The sequence below is a fragment of the Aotus nancymaae genome, unplaced genomic scaffold (assembly GCF_030222135.1).
Source record: "Aotus nancymaae isolate 86718 unplaced genomic scaffold, 86718_ANA_hifiasm-v0.15.2.pri h1tg000040l, whole genome shotgun sequence".
Taxonomy (NCBI): Eukaryota; Metazoa; Chordata; class Mammalia; order Primates; family Aotidae; genus Aotus; species Aotus nancymaae.
This window is the reverse complement of record NW_026988454.1, coordinates 56556225-56572924: the sequence shown is the minus strand read 5'-3', so window position 1 is coordinate 56572924 and position 16700 is coordinate 56556225. Positions and strand designations below refer to the sequence as shown.

The 16700-nt window shown below is 42.7% G+C and overlaps 2 pseudogenes; one reads left to right on the top strand and one right to left on the bottom strand.

The window, feature by feature from the left end:
• Positions 1-638: 638 nt before the first annotated feature.
• Positions 639-6546, bottom strand: LOC105707417 (small ribosomal subunit protein uS2-like; annotated as a pseudogene).
• Positions 6547-7937: 1391 nt separating this feature from the next.
• Positions 7938-8808, top strand: LOC105707425 (nucleophosmin-like; annotated as a pseudogene).
• The last annotated feature ends 7892 nt before the right edge of the window (positions 8809-16700 follow it).

The window sequence follows — 16700 nt, the reverse complement described above, 5'->3', positions numbered from 1 at the left end:
GCAAAAACCGTATTTCAAAAACTGAACCTTCAGCAGTTTCTTCGTTCCTGCCTTGACCAGAGGAGAACCTGTAACCTCTGAGCCCCGGCAGCCAATCATCATTTTCTTGGAGCTCTAGTCAGTTTTCTCTTAGCATATGCGGTTCCCGTAGCCAGGCTTTGGCCATCTGTCTAAGGATAATTAAAAGTGCCTGGAGGAAGCACGTTTTAAAACTAACCTTTGGGTTGAATTGTAAAGGATTTTTTACGGCCTATGCATAATGCTGAGGTTCTCCTAGAATGTTTAAGAAAGCTCCTTTAGTTAGGGTGAACGTTGATTGATTTCATTGTATTGGGGCTCAGGACACACCACCCCAAATTATAACTGAAGGAGTACAGAATGTGCACCCCAAATTATAACTGAAGGAGTACAGAATATGCACCCCAAAATATGCCACTAGGGCATATTGATTTCTTTCAGCAAAAATACATGAAGATCCAGACACACAGGTAAATGCTTCACTTTCCCCTCTACTGTCTAAAATAAAGGACAAAACTCCTTTTGTGAAGAGAAATTTACATTTTTTTTTTTTTTTTAGAAACTCAATGTTTATTTTCCATGAATCTTTTATGTTGTTTACGAGCCCACACAAGAACAGCTTAAGACCATTCAGTGGTTGCTCCTACCCATTCAGTGGCCTGAGCAGTGGGAACTGCAGACCAGTCTTCCGTGGCAGGCTGGGCGCTCCAGTCTTCAGTAGGGAACTGCTGAATAGGCACAGAGGACACCTGCACACCTTCAGACCAGTCGGCAACCTCAGGCTAAGTAGCAGTGAACTCAGGAGCTGGAGCAGTCCATTCACCCTGAAATTCCTCCTTGGTCACAACCTTTTCAGCAGCCTGCTCTTCTTTTTCAATCTCTTCAGGATCTCTGTAGAAGTAGAGATCAGGCATGACCTCCCACGGATGTTCACGGGAAATGGTGCCACACATGCGCAAAACTTCCCGAGCCAGCATCCACCACATCAAACCCACTGAGTGAGCTCCCTTGTTGTTGCATGGGATGGCAATGTCCACATAGCGCAGAGGAGAATCTGTGTTACACAGAGCAGTGGTAGGTAGGTTAACATAAGACGCCTCCGTGAGAGGCTGGTGGTCAGCCCTTGGGTCAGTAACCACAAGCAGCCATGGCTCCCAGAAGGCTGCCTGGATCTGGTTGGTGAAGGTTCCAGGAGTAAAGCGGCCAGCAGTTGGAGTGGCTCCAGTGGCAGCAGCAAACTTCAGCACGGCCCTCTGAACCAGTATTCCTGGAGGATATAACACTGACATCAGCAGGGTTTTCAATGGCAACAATGGCACGAGCTGCCAGGAGAAGCTTCTCCCAGGTCCTCTTCAGATTTATGATGTAGATGCCATCACTTTTCCTTTTATAGATATACTGTTCCATCTGGAAGTCAAGGTTGGTGCCACCTAAATGGGTTCCTGCAGCCAGGAACTTAAGGATATCCTCCGCCTTCATTTGCAGGACATCAAGGGCTCCGGACACTGTGAAAGTTTCCCTTTAAGTTACGACAGGAATCCAGAACAACGCCGTTTGGAACCGTTGGCAGGTAGCGCGGAAATTTACATTTCTAAAGGAAATTTTTCATAATTAAAGGAATCTGTACCAGAAAGAGAGCTGCTCCTAGTTAACTTTTATCATCTGGGGTACTTTTATCTGCATAAAAGTCAACCTTTATTCACCTTACATTTTCTCCTCTTATTCTCCCTTAACTTGTCTCCACTACCCCTGGAAGCCCCAAGCCTTACTTTTATTTTGAAGAGACTGGCCTTGCCATGTTGCCCAGGCTGGCCTCCAATTCCTGGGCTCAAGGATCTTCCTGCCTCAAACTCCTGAGTAGCAGGGATTACAGGTTCGTGCCACCATGCAGAGTCCCACTTCCTTTCTGAGGTCAGGATGTAATGTAAGTGTCAAACATCTGGCCCTTCTTTGAGTCCCACATTTTGTGGGACTGTTGTGCATACATATGTAATTAAAATTGTTTTTCTCCTGTTAACCTGACTCATATCAATTTAGCTCATTAAGTGTGTATCCCAAGCATTTGGGACACTAGGCCCACCATTACAGGGGAGGAAACCCTTCTAGATTCTCAAGAATCTAGAAGGGTTAATCTAGAAGGGTTTCCTCCCCTGTAATGGTGGGCCTAGTGTCCCAAATGCTTGGGATACACACTTAAACAAGATTCGTGCTAGGATAGCACATAACACATTCATTAGGAGAACAAAGATGAGAAAGATCAATCAATTTCTTTCTTTTTTTTTTTTTTTTGAGTCTTGCTCTGTTGCCCAGACTGTAGTGCAGTGGCGTGATCTGGGCTCACTGCAACCTCTGCCTCCTGGATTCAAGCGATTCTCTTGCCTCAGCCTCCCGAGTAGCTGGGACTACAGGTGCCCACTACCACGGCCAGCAAATTTTTGTATTTTTAGTAGAGATGCGGGTTTCACCATATTGGCTAGGCTGGTCTCAAACTCCTGACCTTGTGATCCGCCTACCTCGGCCTCCCAAAGTGCTGGGATTACAGGCACAAGCCACCGCACCTGGCCGGGAAAGGTCAATTCTACAGGAAGTAGTAGATAAAGAAATAGTGAATTGCCTGCTAGGTTTTGAAGGAAGCTGGAAAACTAGAGGGAGGGATCTATTAAAGACTTTTGAGCTAAGGAGAACTATAATAAGCCTTGTGTATTAAACAAATTCTGTGACAAAAGTGTTTAGGATCAATTAGAGGAAAGTGAGACTAGTAAAGAAGCTATTGCAATAGTAAGGTGGAAACAAGGATCTGAACCACAGAAGAACAGTGCTGACTATGAGAAAAAAGCACATACTAGAATTATTTAGGAATAAAATTTAACAGGACTTAGTAATTACTAATTAATTAAATGTTGGATTAAAGGAGAGGGAAGAATCCAAGATAACTTTGAGAATTTTTACTTCAATATGGTAGAAATTTTGGAAAGTTAGGAAACCCAGGGATGGGAGCAATTTTTGAGAGAAAGATAAGCTTGACTGGGGCATATTGAATTCAAAGTGCCTACGGGGGCATCAAGATAGAAATAACTATCAGGCATTTGAACAACAGCAACTCCATCTTGAATAGGGTAGAATAAGGCTGATACCTGCTGGGCTGCATTCCCAGGAGGTTAGGCATTCTTAGTCACAGGATGAGATAGGAAGCCAGCACAAGATACAGATCACAAAGACTCCACTGATAAAACCAGATGCAATAAAGAAGCTGGCCAAAACCCACCAAAACGAGGATGCCGACCTCTGGTCTACTCACTGACCTCTGCAGTCCTGGCTGCTCATTATATGTTAGTTATAATGCATTAGCATGCTAAAAGACACTCCCACCAGCGTCATGATGGTTTACAAATGCCATGGTAACTTCAGAAGTTACCCTATAAAGTTTAAAAAGGGGAGGAGCTCTTACTTCCAGGAAATCCTCACCTCTTTCCCAGAAATCTTGTGAATAATCCACCCCTTGTTTATCATGTAATTAAGAAATAACTATAAGTATACTCAGTGGAGCAGCCCATATCTCTGTTCTGCCTATGGAGTAGCCATTCTTTTGTTTACTTCTCCAATAAACTTGCTTTCACTTTATGGACTCACCCAAATTTTTTCTTTTTTTGAAGCAGAGTTTCACTCTTGTTGCCCAGGCTGGAGTACAATGGTGTGATCTCGGCTCACTGCAACCTCTGTCTCCTGGGTTCAAGCAATTCTCCTGCCTCAGCCTCCCAAAAAGCTGGGATTACAGACACACACCACCACACCTAGCTAACTTTTATATATTTAGTAGACACAGGGTTTCTCCATGTTGGTCAGGCTGGTCTTGAACCCCCGACCTCAAGTGATCTGTCTGCCTCAGACTCCCAAAATGCTGGGATTACAGGCATGAGCCACCACATCCAGCCCCAAATTCTTTCTTTTTTTTTTTTAAGACAGGGTCTTGCTATATTGCCCAGGCTGGAGTGCAGTGGCTATTCACAGGTGCAATCCCACTACTGATCAGCACGGGAGTTTTGACCTGCTCTGTTTCTGACCTGGGCCGGTTCACCCCTCCTTAGGCAACCTGGTGGTCCCCCACTCTCTGGAGGTCACCATATTGATGCCGAATTTAGTGCGGACACCCGATCAGCATAGCGCACTACAGCCCAGAGCTCCTGGACACAAGAGATCCTCCAGCCTCCCGAGTAGCTGGGACTACAGGCACACGCCACCGTGCCCGGCCCAAATTCTTTCTTGAGTGAGCTCCAAGAACCTTCTCTGGAGGTTTGGATCACCACCTCTTGGCAGTAACATAACCAGTAAACAGATGAATATTTTTACTTGCCAATAAGAAATTTGGCCTAAATGTACAAATTTAGAAGTCATCAGTGTATGATGGTAAGATATGGAGAATATTTTTAGTTGCCTGCTATTTATAAATATGGGGTTTTGCATTTGTTATGTCATCAAATTCCCTTTTTTTTTTTTTTTTTTTTTTTTTTGAGATGGAGTCTCACTCTGTCACTCAGGCTGGAGTGCAGTGTCACGGTCTTGGCTCACTGCAACCTCCACCTCCCGGGTTCAAGCAATTCTCCTGCTTCAGCCTCCTCAGTAGCTGGGTTTACAGGCGCCCACCACCAAACCCAGCTAATTTTTGTATTTTCAGTAGAGACAGGTGTCACCATGTTGGTCAGTCTGATCTCAAACTCCTGACCTTATCATCCTCCTGCCTCATCCTCCCAAAGTGCTGGGATTACAAGAATGAGCCACTGTGCCTGGTGACAAAATATTTGTATAAGGAATGTTGTAGGGGTGGAGGGAAAGCTTCTCTGCCCTCTGAAGGTTTCCTGAAAATGTACTGACAATAGGCAGATTAATAGGAAAAAAGGCTATATAAATTTGTCTTATGAGCCTAAACAAGGGAAATTGCTGGAGAATGATTACCCAACAATCAAATCAGTTTCAAAATACCTTTCTTCATTGGAGAGAGGAAGATGGGGAAAATGTGACAATTTTAAGAGGTAGTAAATAGTTTTTAGGCAAAATGAGTGGGCCAATGCTCATAAAATGGTTAGTAAATGATTCTCATTAGAAACTAAATGGGCCAAGTGTAGTGGTTCACACCTGTAATCCCAGCACTTTGGGAGGCCGAGGTGGGCTGATCACTTGGAGGCTGAGGTGGGCTGATCATTTGAGGTCAGGAGTTCAAGACCAGCCTGGCCAAAATGCTGAAACCCTGTCTCTACTAAAATACACAAATTATCAGGGCATGGTGGTGCTTGCCTGTAATCCCAGCTACTGAGATTACAGGGACAGACGATTGAGAAATGGTGGCGGCAGGGAGGCAGTAGCTGGAGGCTGCTTTAGTTCATCATGCCAAAGTGCCATATTTTGGAATATTGTTTTCTGAGACCCAACATGTTCTATTTTTCCCATTTTACATGTAAACACACTGAGACAGCTAGTAAATTGTAGAGTCAGGGTTTAAAGAATATGTACTTGGCGGGTAAATAGAAAGTGGAAAAGTGGGCTGGGCACAGTGGCTAATGCCTGTAATCCTAGCCCTTTGGGAGGCTGAGGCAGGTAGATCACAATGTCAGGAGATTGAGAACATCTTGGCCAACTTGGTGAAACCCCGTCGCTACCAAAAGTACAAAAATTAGCTTGGCATGGTGGTGCACACCTGGAATCCAAGTTACTTTGGAGGCTGAGGCAGGAGACTCACTTGAACCTGGGAGATGAAGGTTGCAGTGAGCTGAGATCATGCCACTGTACTCCAGCCTGGGTGACAAGAGCAAAACTCCATCTCAAAAAAAAAGAAAGAAAGTGGAAAAGTGTTTTAGTAAAAAACATAGATTATAAAAAGCTTAACTAAAAAAATTTAAATGTGTTACCAAGGGCAAGAGGAAACAGACATTTTCCTGCATTGCCTATGGAAGTATATATTGGAAAAATATATACAGTATATACATTATATTTTTATTTTGACAACAGCTTTTAAAATCACAAATGTAGATCTGCTAAGACCTAGCATCTAAGAATTTATCCTATTATCCTACTAGACCATCTAGGAATTTATTCTACTATTATACCCCTTGTGCCATGACTTGCCTCCCAGATCCCTCTTCAGGACTAAATAATGTATTCTCAGGCCAGGCAGGGTGGCTCATGGCTATAATCCTAACACTTTGGTAGGCTGAGGCAGGAGGATCGCTTGAGACCAGACGTTCAAGACCAGCCTGAGCAACATAGCAAGACTCCAAAAGAAGGAAAAAAGCAGTGGGGAGAGAAAGAAGGGAAAGAGAGAAGAGAAGGGGGAAAGGAAGGAGAAGGGGAGGAAGAAATTATTCTCCCAAGATGTTGCTGGGAGTATTGCTATAGACATCTTTCAGCTGTCAGCCCTCTTCAGGAATTGCCTGGCTAAAGTGGTACCTCACCTAGGGTCATGCCATTTTCCTAAAGCAACCTATATCCAATGACTGATCTCTACAGGGGTATAAAACCCCAGATTTCTCACCCCATTTCCGGACTGAAATTGTTACCAAATGTGGGTTTGGCCACTTGCTGCTTGCAAGACCAATCAACGAGATTGGCCAGGCACTGTGGCTCACACCTGTAATGACAACACTTTGGGAGACCAAGGCAGAAGGATTGCTTGAACCCAGGAGTTTGAGACTAGCCTAGGCAATATAGCGATACTCCATCTCTACAAATAATAGAAAAATTAGCTAGGCATGGCACGTGTCTGTAGTTCCAGCTACTTGGGAGGCTGAGGCAAGAGGATCAATTGAGCCCAGGAAGTCCAGGCTGCAGTGATCCATAATTGCATCAATGTACTCCAGCCTGGGAGATAGAACAAGACCCTGTCTAAAACAAAAACAAATTAGCAAGATCAAGATATGGTAGAAGGTGAGTGACTTTATTACAAACCAAAGCCAGCAGTGGGGAATACAATCCAGGTTATTGTCTCAGTGAAACCACTTCAAATTTCCAAGTGAAATACAAGGGTTTAGGAAGGGAAGGTTTTGGCATGGAGGGTATGCAGGGGGTGAGGCAGTGCAGGTCAATGTGACTTGTTCCCATGACTTGACTTGAGTTATTTCTCTATCTGGTGAATGGGTAGGCGCCATCTTAGGCTCCGGTAGCCATGAAGCAATTTCCTGGTGGGGGCGATTTCCATAGTTGCCTGTATTGTTTCAAGATTTAGTCTCTGGAAGTTTTAAGCAAATATAGTAAATACACTAGTATGAAATAAGTGTGAAGGGTACCTAGTGGAAAGGAGTATAAAGATTACTATTTCAAGGCCGGGCGCGGTGGCTCACGCCTGTAATCCCAGCACTTTGGGAGGCCGAGGCAGGTGGATCACGAGGTCAAGAGATCGAGACCATCCTGGTCAACATGGTGAAACCCTGTCTCTACTAAAAATACAAAAAATTAGCTGGGCATGGTGGCACATGCCTGTAATCCCAGCTACTCGGGAGGCTGAGGCAGGAGAATTGCCTGAACCCAGGAGGCGGAGGTTGCGGTGAGCCGAGATCGCACCATTGCACTCCAGCCTGGGTAACAAGAGCGAAACTCTGTCTCAAAAAAAAAAAAGATTACTATTTCATTACTGAAAAGTAATACAAAGGGCCAAAGAAGGAGAAGAGGGGGAAAAAAAAAACAAAGCTTAAAAACAGGATACTAGGTTACAAACTACATGTGGGGTTGAGCCCATCATTAAGTTGCAGACCAACTTCTCAGTCTCCCCAATCCTGCCTTCCTCCTTTCCCTTCAGTAGATATTGAACCAAAGGACACACCCTAATAAACCAATTATCCTGGTGTGATTCCATCCTGCACGGCTGTTCTTTTGAGCAGTGGTCATTTATCTCCGCCCACCTTCTCTTCTATCTAAGTGCATTCTGCCACCCAATGGAAGATTCGATGGACATGGACATGAGCCCTCTGAGGCCCCAGAACTATCTTTTCGGTTGTGAACTAAAGGCCGACAAAGATGATCACTTCAAGGTGGATAATGATGAAAATGAGCACCAGTTATCTTTAAGAATGGTCAGTTTAGGGGCTGGTGCAAAGGATGAATTGCACATTGTTGAAGCAAAGGCAATTAATTACGAAGGCAGTCCAATTAAAGTAACACTGGCAACTTTGAAAATGTCTGTACAGCCAACAGTTTCCCTTGGGGGCTTTGAAATAACACCACCAGTGGTCTTACATTTGAAGTGTGGTTCAGGGTCAGTGCATACTAATGGACAGCACTTAGTAGCTGTGGAGGAAGATGCAGAGTCAGAAGATGAAGAGGAGGAGGATGTGAAACTCTTAAGTATATCTGGAAAGTGGTCTGCCCTTGGAGGTGGTAGCAAGTTTCCACAGAAAAAAGTAAAACTTGATGCTGATGAAGAAGAAGATGATGATAATGATGAAGATGATGATGATGATTTTGATGATGAGGAAACTGAAGAAAAAGTACCAGTGAAGAAATCTATATGCAGTACTCCAGCTAAAAATGCACAAAAGTCAAATCAGAATGGAAAAGACTCAAAACCATCATCAACACCACGATCAAAAGGACAAGAATCCTTCACAAAAACAGGAAAAAATTCCTAAAACACCAAAAGGACCTAGTTCTGTAGAATACATTAAAGCAAACATGCAAGCAAGTATAGAAAAAGGTGGTTCTCTTCCCAAAGTGGAAGCCAGGTTCATCAATTATGTGAAGAATTGCTTCCAAATGACTGACCAGGAGGCTATTCAAGATGTCTGGCAGTGGAGGAAGTCTCTTTAAGAAAATAGTTTAAACAATTTGTTAAAAGTTTTCCGTCTTATTTCATTTCTGTAACAGTTGGATATCTGGCTGTCCTTTTTATAATGCAAAGTGAGAACTTTCCCTACCGTGTTTGATAAATGTTGTCCAGGTTCCATTGCCAAGAGTGTGTTGTCCAAAATGCCTGTAGTTTTTAAAGATAGAACTCCACCCCTTGCTTGGTTTTAAGTATGTATGGAACGTTATGATAGGACATAACGGTAGTGGTGGTCAGACATGGAAATGATGGGGAGACAAAAATACACATGTGAAATAAAACTCAGTATTTTAATAAAGTTAAAAAAAAACAATTATATATTCATCTCCATCTCAGAGTCCGCTTCCCCAGGAGCCCAAGTTGTGGTACTCTCTCCAAATATGCAAGATGATGTAAAACAAAGTTATTCGGTAAGCCTTATTTGTAATAGGAAAGGACTAGAAATAACAATAATGTTCATTGGGAGGGGACTGAATAAAGAAAGTATGATACTTCCATCAATTAATCATTATGCAGCCCTAAAAATAATATGAAGGGTATGAAAATAGCCTCTCAGCTCTCCTTCTTCAGGGAGACCCCAGCTGCTGAGCTCTGAATCCACTGCTGTGTTGACACCAAGGCCACACTTCCAATGAGCTGTTCCTAGCCCATGACTGAGCATAGCAAGATATTAGGAAGGCCCATTCCTGTAAGATGCAGGATTTCTCTAATGGGCAACTATGCTCAAGGACTCCCCATCAGCCTGAAACTTTTTTTTTTCCTCCTCCTCGCCCAGCCTGAAACTTTTTAAAATTTTTTAATTTTTTGACCACATGCAGTGGCTCATGCCTGTAATCCCAGCACTTTAGGAGGTTGAGGCAGGCAGATCACCTGAGGTCAGGAGTTTGAGACCAGCCTGGTCAACATGGTGAAACCCCATCTCTACCAAAAATTAGCTGGGCATGATACCAGGTGCCTGTAATCTCAGCTACTTGGGAGGCTGAGGCAAGAGAATAGCTTGAACCCAGGAAGCAGAGATTGCAGTAAGCTGAGATCACACCACTACACTCCAGCCTGGGTGACAGGGAGAGACTCCATCTTAAAAAAAAAAAAAAAAAAGGCTGGACACAGTGGCTCTTGCCAGTAATCCCAGCACTTTGGGAGGCCAAAGTCCATGGATCACAAGGTCAGGGGTTCGAGACTAGCGTGGCCAACATAGTGAAACCCCGTCTCTATTAAAAATTAGCCAGGCATGGTGGTGCATGCCCGTAGTCCCAGCTACTTGGGAGGCTAAGGCAGGAGAATTGCTTGAACCGGGGAGATGGAGGTTGTGGTGAGCCAAGATTGGGCCTTTGCACTCCATCCAAAAAAAAAAGAGAGAGAGAGAGACAGAGGCTGGGCACAGTGTAATCCCAATACTTTAGGAGGCCAAGCTGGGGAGATCACTTGAAGCCAGGGGTTTAAGACTAGCTCAGGTTGGGTACAGTAGCTCATACCTATAATTCCAGCATTTTGGGAGGCCACAGTGGGCAGATCACTTGAGGTTAGGAGTTCCAGACCAGCATGGCCAACATGGTAAAACCCCGTCTCTACTAAAAATACAAAAACTATCTGGGCATGGTGGTGTGCGGCTTTAATCCCTGATACTCAGCAGGCTGAGGCTGGAGAATTGCTCGAACGCAGGAGGCAGAGGATGAAGTGAGCCAAGATCATGCCACTGCACTCCAGCCTGGGCAACAGAGCAAGACTCTGTCTCAAATATATATATATAAAGTAGCTGGGCATTATGGCATGGGCCTGTAATTCCAGCTACTCAAGAGGCTGAGGCAGGAGAATCATTCTAACCCAAGAGGCAGAGGTTGCAGTGAGCAAGATCATGCCATTGCACTCCAGCCTGGTTGACAAGAGTGAAACTCCATCTCAAAAAAAGAAGAAGAAGAAGAAAATAGGAAAGGTGGGTGTGGGCAATGGAGTGAGACCTTGTCTCAAAATAAAATTATTTGAAATGATGATAATAGTTACACAAATTATCAAAACCTTTGGGATACAGGAAAAACAGTTCTAAGAGGAAAGTTTTTAGTGCTAAATGCTTACATCAAAAAGTCTGAAATCTCACAAATTGACAACCTAACATCATACCTTCAGGAAGTAGAAATACAAGAATAAACCAGCCGGGCACAGTGGCCCACACTTGTAATCCCAGCACTTGGGAGGCCAAGGTGGGCAGGTCATCTGAGGTCAGGAGTTTGAGAGCAGCCTGACCAACATGGAGAAACCCCATCTCTACTAAAAATACAAAATTAGCCAGGAATAGTGGTGCATGCCTGTAATCCCAGCTACTGGGGAGGCTGAGGCAGGAGAATCTCTTGAACCCAGGTGGTAGTGGTTGCAGTGAATTGAGATCACACCATTGCACTCCAGCCTGGGCAACAGAGTAAAACTCCATCTCAAAAAAACAAAAAATAAATAGAAGAAGAAGAAGCAGCCAAACCCAAAGCTAATAGAAGAGAAGAGACAGCAAAGATCACAGCAGAACTAAATGAAATTAAAAGAAAAATACAAAAGGTCAATGAAACAAAAAGGTGGTCCCTTGAAAAGATAAACAAAATCAATATTCCATTAGCTAGATTAACCAAGAAGATAAATGATTCAAATAAGTTCAATTAGAAATTAAAATGGAGACATTACAACCAACACCACAGAAATACAAAAGATCATTTGAGACTACTATGAACACTTCTATGCACACAAACTAGAAAACCTAGGGGCAATAGATAAATTCCTGGAACTGTACAACCCCTCGAATGAGAAAGAAATAGAAATCCTGAACAGACCAATAACAAGCAGTGAGATTGCAGAAACAACAACAACAACAAAAAAAGCCCAGGCCAGAGGATTCACAGCCAAATTCTAGCAGACATTCAAAGAAGAATTGGTACCAATCCTGCTGAACCAATTCCAAAAGATTGTGAAAGAAGGCATCCTCCCTAACTCATTCTATGAAGCCAGAGAAGGACATAACAAAAAAAGAAATCTATAGACAAATGTCCCTGATGAACCTAGATGCAAAAATCCTCAACAACATATAGCAAACTGAATCTAATAGCACATCATAAAGATAATTCTCCATGACTAAGTGGGTTTCATCCCAGGGATGCTGGGATGGTTCAATATATACAAGTCAATAAATGTGATTCACCGCATAAACAGAACTAAAAACAAAAACCATACAATTATCTCAATAGATGCAGAAAAAGCATTTTATAAAATCCAACACCTGGCCAGGCGTGGTGACTCATGCCTGTAATCCCAGCACTTTGGAAGGCCAAAACAGGTGGATCACAAGGTCAAGAAATCGAGACCATCCTGGCCAACATGGTGAAACCCTGTCTCTAGTGACCATCCTGGCCAACATGGTGAAAACACAAAAATTAGGCAGGCATAGTGGCGTGCGCCTGTAATCCCAGCTACTCAGGAGGCTGAGGCAGGAGAATTGCTTGAACCCAAAAGGTGGAGGTTGCAGTGAGCTGAGATGGTGCCACTGAACTCCAGTCTGGTGACAGAGTGAGATTTCATCTAAAAACAAAAAAAAAAATCCAGCATTCATTTATCATAAAAACCCTAAACAAACTAGGCATAGAAGGAACATACTGAAAAATAATAAATGTCATATATGTGCCGGACACAGTGGCTTATGCCTGTAATCCTAGCACTTTGGAAGACCAAGGTGGGCAGATCACCAGAGGTCGGGAGTTCCAGACCAGCCTGACCAACATGGAGAAACCCCCATCTCTACTAAAAATACAAAATTAGCCAGGCGTGGTAGTGCATGCATGTAATCCCAGCTACTCTGGATGCTGAGGCAGGAGAATTGCTTGAACCCAGGAAGCAGAGGTTGTAGTGAGCTGATATCGCACCATTGCACTCCAGCCTGGGCAACAAGAGCAAAACTCCATCTCAAAAAAATAATAATAATAATTTAAAAATAAAGCCGTTTATGATAAACCCACAGCCAACATCATACTGAATGGGGAAGAGTTGAAAGCATTTCCCCTGAGAGCTGAAACAAGACAAGAATGCCCACTTTCACTTCTTCTACTCAACTCAACTCTACTCAATTATACTCTTCTACTTCAACTCAATTGTACTAAAAGTGCTAACCAGATCCATCAGGCAAGAGAAAGAAATAAAGGGTATCCATATTGGAAAAGAGAAAGTCAGACTATCTGCGTTTACTATTGATCTGATTGTATACCTAGAAAACTCCAAAAGACTCCTAGATTTGATAAATGAGTTCAGTGAAGTCTCAGGTTACAAAATCAGTGTACACAAATCAGTACCACTGCTATACAGCAACAATGATCAAGCTGAGAACAAATCAAGAACTCAAGGAAAAGAATTTTCTTATGTTACCTTTGGGTTTGGTTTATTCTTGAATCTCTAGTTCCTTGAGAGCTAGAGATGAGTTTTAGAAAAGAATTCAATGTCTAAACTCTTAATAGGGTGTCTTTTCCCTATTGAGTTCTTTCCTAGAAGAACTCAATCCCTTTTACAATATCCGATTAAAAAAAAATAAAATAGGAATATATTTAACCAAGGAGGTGAGAGATCTCAACAAAAGAACTGCAAAACACTGCTGAAATAAATCATAGATGACCCAAACAAATGGAAATATATCTCATGTTCATGGATTAGAAGAATCAAGATAAATGAAAATGATGTGGTGAAAAGGGAATGTTTATACTCTGCTTGTCGGAATGTAAATTAGTACAACCTCTGTGGAAAAGTGTGGAGAATCCTCAAAGAACTAAAAGTAAAAAGTAAATCTACCATTCAATCCAGCAATTCCTCTACTGCATATCAAAAAGACACCTGCATGCCTATGTTTATCACAGCACAATTTACAATTGCAAAGATATGGAACCAACCAAAGTGCCCATCAATCAACCAATAAATGGATAAAGAAAATGTGGTATATATACGCCATGGAATACCACTCAGTCATAAAAAAGAATAAAATACTGTCATCTTTTTTTTTTTTTTGAAACGAAGTTTTGCTCTTGTTGCCCAGGCTGGAGTGCAAAGGTGCAATCTTGGCTCACTGCAACCTCTGCCTTCTGAGTTCAAGCGATTCTCCTGCCTCAGCCTCCCAAGTAGCTGGGATTTCAGGCATGTGCCACCACACCCAACTAATTTTCTGGTTTTTTTTAGGAGAGACGGGGTTTCACTATGTCGGCCAGGCTATCTGGAACTCCTGACCTCAGGTGATCCACCTGCCTCAGCCTCCCAAAGTGCTGGGATTACAGGCATGAGCCTGAAATACTGTCTTTTGCAAAAACTTGGATGGGGCTGGGGGCCATTATTCTAAGTGAAGTAACTCAGGAATGGAAAACCAAAATGCCGTATATTCCCACTTGAAAGTGAAGCTAAGCTATGGGTACACAAAGGCATACAGAGTGGTATAATGGACACTGGAGACTCAGAAGGGGGAGGGTGGGAGAGGATTAAGAGATAAGAAACTACATATTGGGTACAATGGATACTACTTGGATGACTATCGCACTAAAGTCTTAAACATCTCCACTACACTATTCACACATGTAACCAAAAGCCACTTGTATCCTAAAAACTATTGAAATTTTAAAAATAAATGTTTTTTAAAAGTTATTTAATGTAACAATTCATTTCAATAAATGGTGGATTTAAAGCTTTTGGTAACATTCAAATGTCATGGCTTCAGGCAAAAAAATAAATTTTAAAGAGTATAAAGTTTTTGGTAACAAAGAAAGCATACTGAAGGTAAGGGCAGAGGGCTTGAGGAAAGAAACGATGGTTTTAGTATGTTTCCTGGAAGGTAAGTAGAATGAACATGACAGCTTTTACTGAATCCTAGGCATACGTTAGCTAATATAAGCCTCATAGCTGCCCTGTGAGGAAGGTATGTTTTATCTCCTTTTTACCTATATGAAAACTGAGGCTCCAGGAGGAAAATTTGTGTAGTTTTACAGTTAGACCATGATAGGATTTAACCCCAGGTCTGTATGACTATAGAGGACAAAGACTGCAATGCCCAGTACTATAGTCCCCCCTTGCCCTTGGGGGATACACTCCAAGACCCCCTGAAGCCCAGATAGTACTGAACTTCAAATACATACACACACACTGCTTTTTCCTATACATACATACCTATGATAATAAGGTTTAATTGATAAATTAGGTACAGTTAAGAGGTAACAGTAACTGATAATAAAATACAATTATCACAATGTTCTGTAACAGAAATTATATGAATGTGGTCCTCTCTTTCTTCATCTCTCTCTCTCTCTCAACTTCTTATTATTCTGTATCATGGATAATTGAAACCACGGAAATCGAAGGTGTGGATAAAAGGAGACTACTGTATCAATTTTGCCATTTATCAAGATCAAATGATCCCACTGAAATATTCTTTCCTCTTTGTCTTATATCTTACTTTGTATATGTTAAAATTACCACCTCTGTTCTTTTGTTTCCATATTTGATTGAGAGTCATTTTTACCCCTTCTCCATGTATTCGAGAGTCATGGGGCTTATGAAATGCAGAGAATGTGTAGGTACCACTGCCACTGCCATTGCCATTGACATGTTCATTGCCTCAGTAAGCCTTCCTTGCCTTTGTGCTTTCCACTCTGCCAGTAACAGTTATCTAGCCAATCAGATTTCAGAGCATTTGCTGCCACGTAAAAACCTGTTACTCTTCCAGGACTGATATTCTGACTACTTAAACATTGATTAAAAGTCTGAGAATAAAGCTCCCTTAAATAAGGATGATTTAGGCTTGAAGAGTGTTCACAAAACAGATTCTAGTCTACTTAGTACAGAGCTGATGTCAGGACAGCTGAGGAGGTAGGACTGGGAGGCAGTGGGATTAAGAATCAGGTATCTAGCCAGGCACAGTGGCTCACACCTATAATCCCAACATTTTGGGAGGCCAGTGTGGAAGAATTGCTTGAGACAGGAGTTCCAAACCAGCCTGGGCAACAAGTAAGACCCTGTCTTTACGAAAAAAACTATAAAATTAGCCAGGCATGGTGACATGCCCCCGATCCCTATTACCCGGGAAGATGGGGCATGAGGATCACTTTAGCCTAGACGTTAGAGGCTGTAGGGAGCTATGATTGCACTACTGCACTCCAGCCTGGGCAACAAAGACCTTGTCTCATTTTTTTTTTCACCTCCTACCCGTCCCCACCTTGTCTCATCTGAAAAAAAAAAAAAATCAAACTTCTCTCTGTTGGATGAGGATGCAGGCAGACTAAGGAAGGGTTGCCCGCCTCCTCCTGATAGGGTATGGGAAGAGCCTGATTGATGCCTGTGGCAGTTTCTTCAGGCTGCTGTCACAAATTGCCACAAACTGGGTGGCTTATAACAACAGGAACTGATTAGCTCACAGTCCTGGAGGCCAGATGTCTGAAATCAAGATGTCTGGAGGGCCATGATCTCTCTGCAGCCCACAAGGGAGAATCCTTCTGTGCAGATTCCAGGTTCTGGTGTTGCCTGCAGGCCTCGGCAGTCCTTGCTTTATGGCAGCATAACTCAAATCTCTGTCTCCACACGGCTGTCTTCCCTCTGCATCTGTGTAAACAAACTTCCCTCTTATTCCACAGACACTAGTCATAATGGATTTAGGGTCCACCCTAGTCCAGTATAACCTCATTTTAACTTGAGTACATCTGCAAATAGCCTATTCCCAAAAAGGTCACATTCACAGATTCCAGGTAAATATAAATGTTATGGGGACAGCATTTAACCCAGTGCTATGTCCAAGCTTTGACTCTGTCACTGAATGAGGGACCATCCTGAAAATGCCATTCAGTGGGAGTTGGAGGACATCTTTGATATCCATGAACAGGACTTT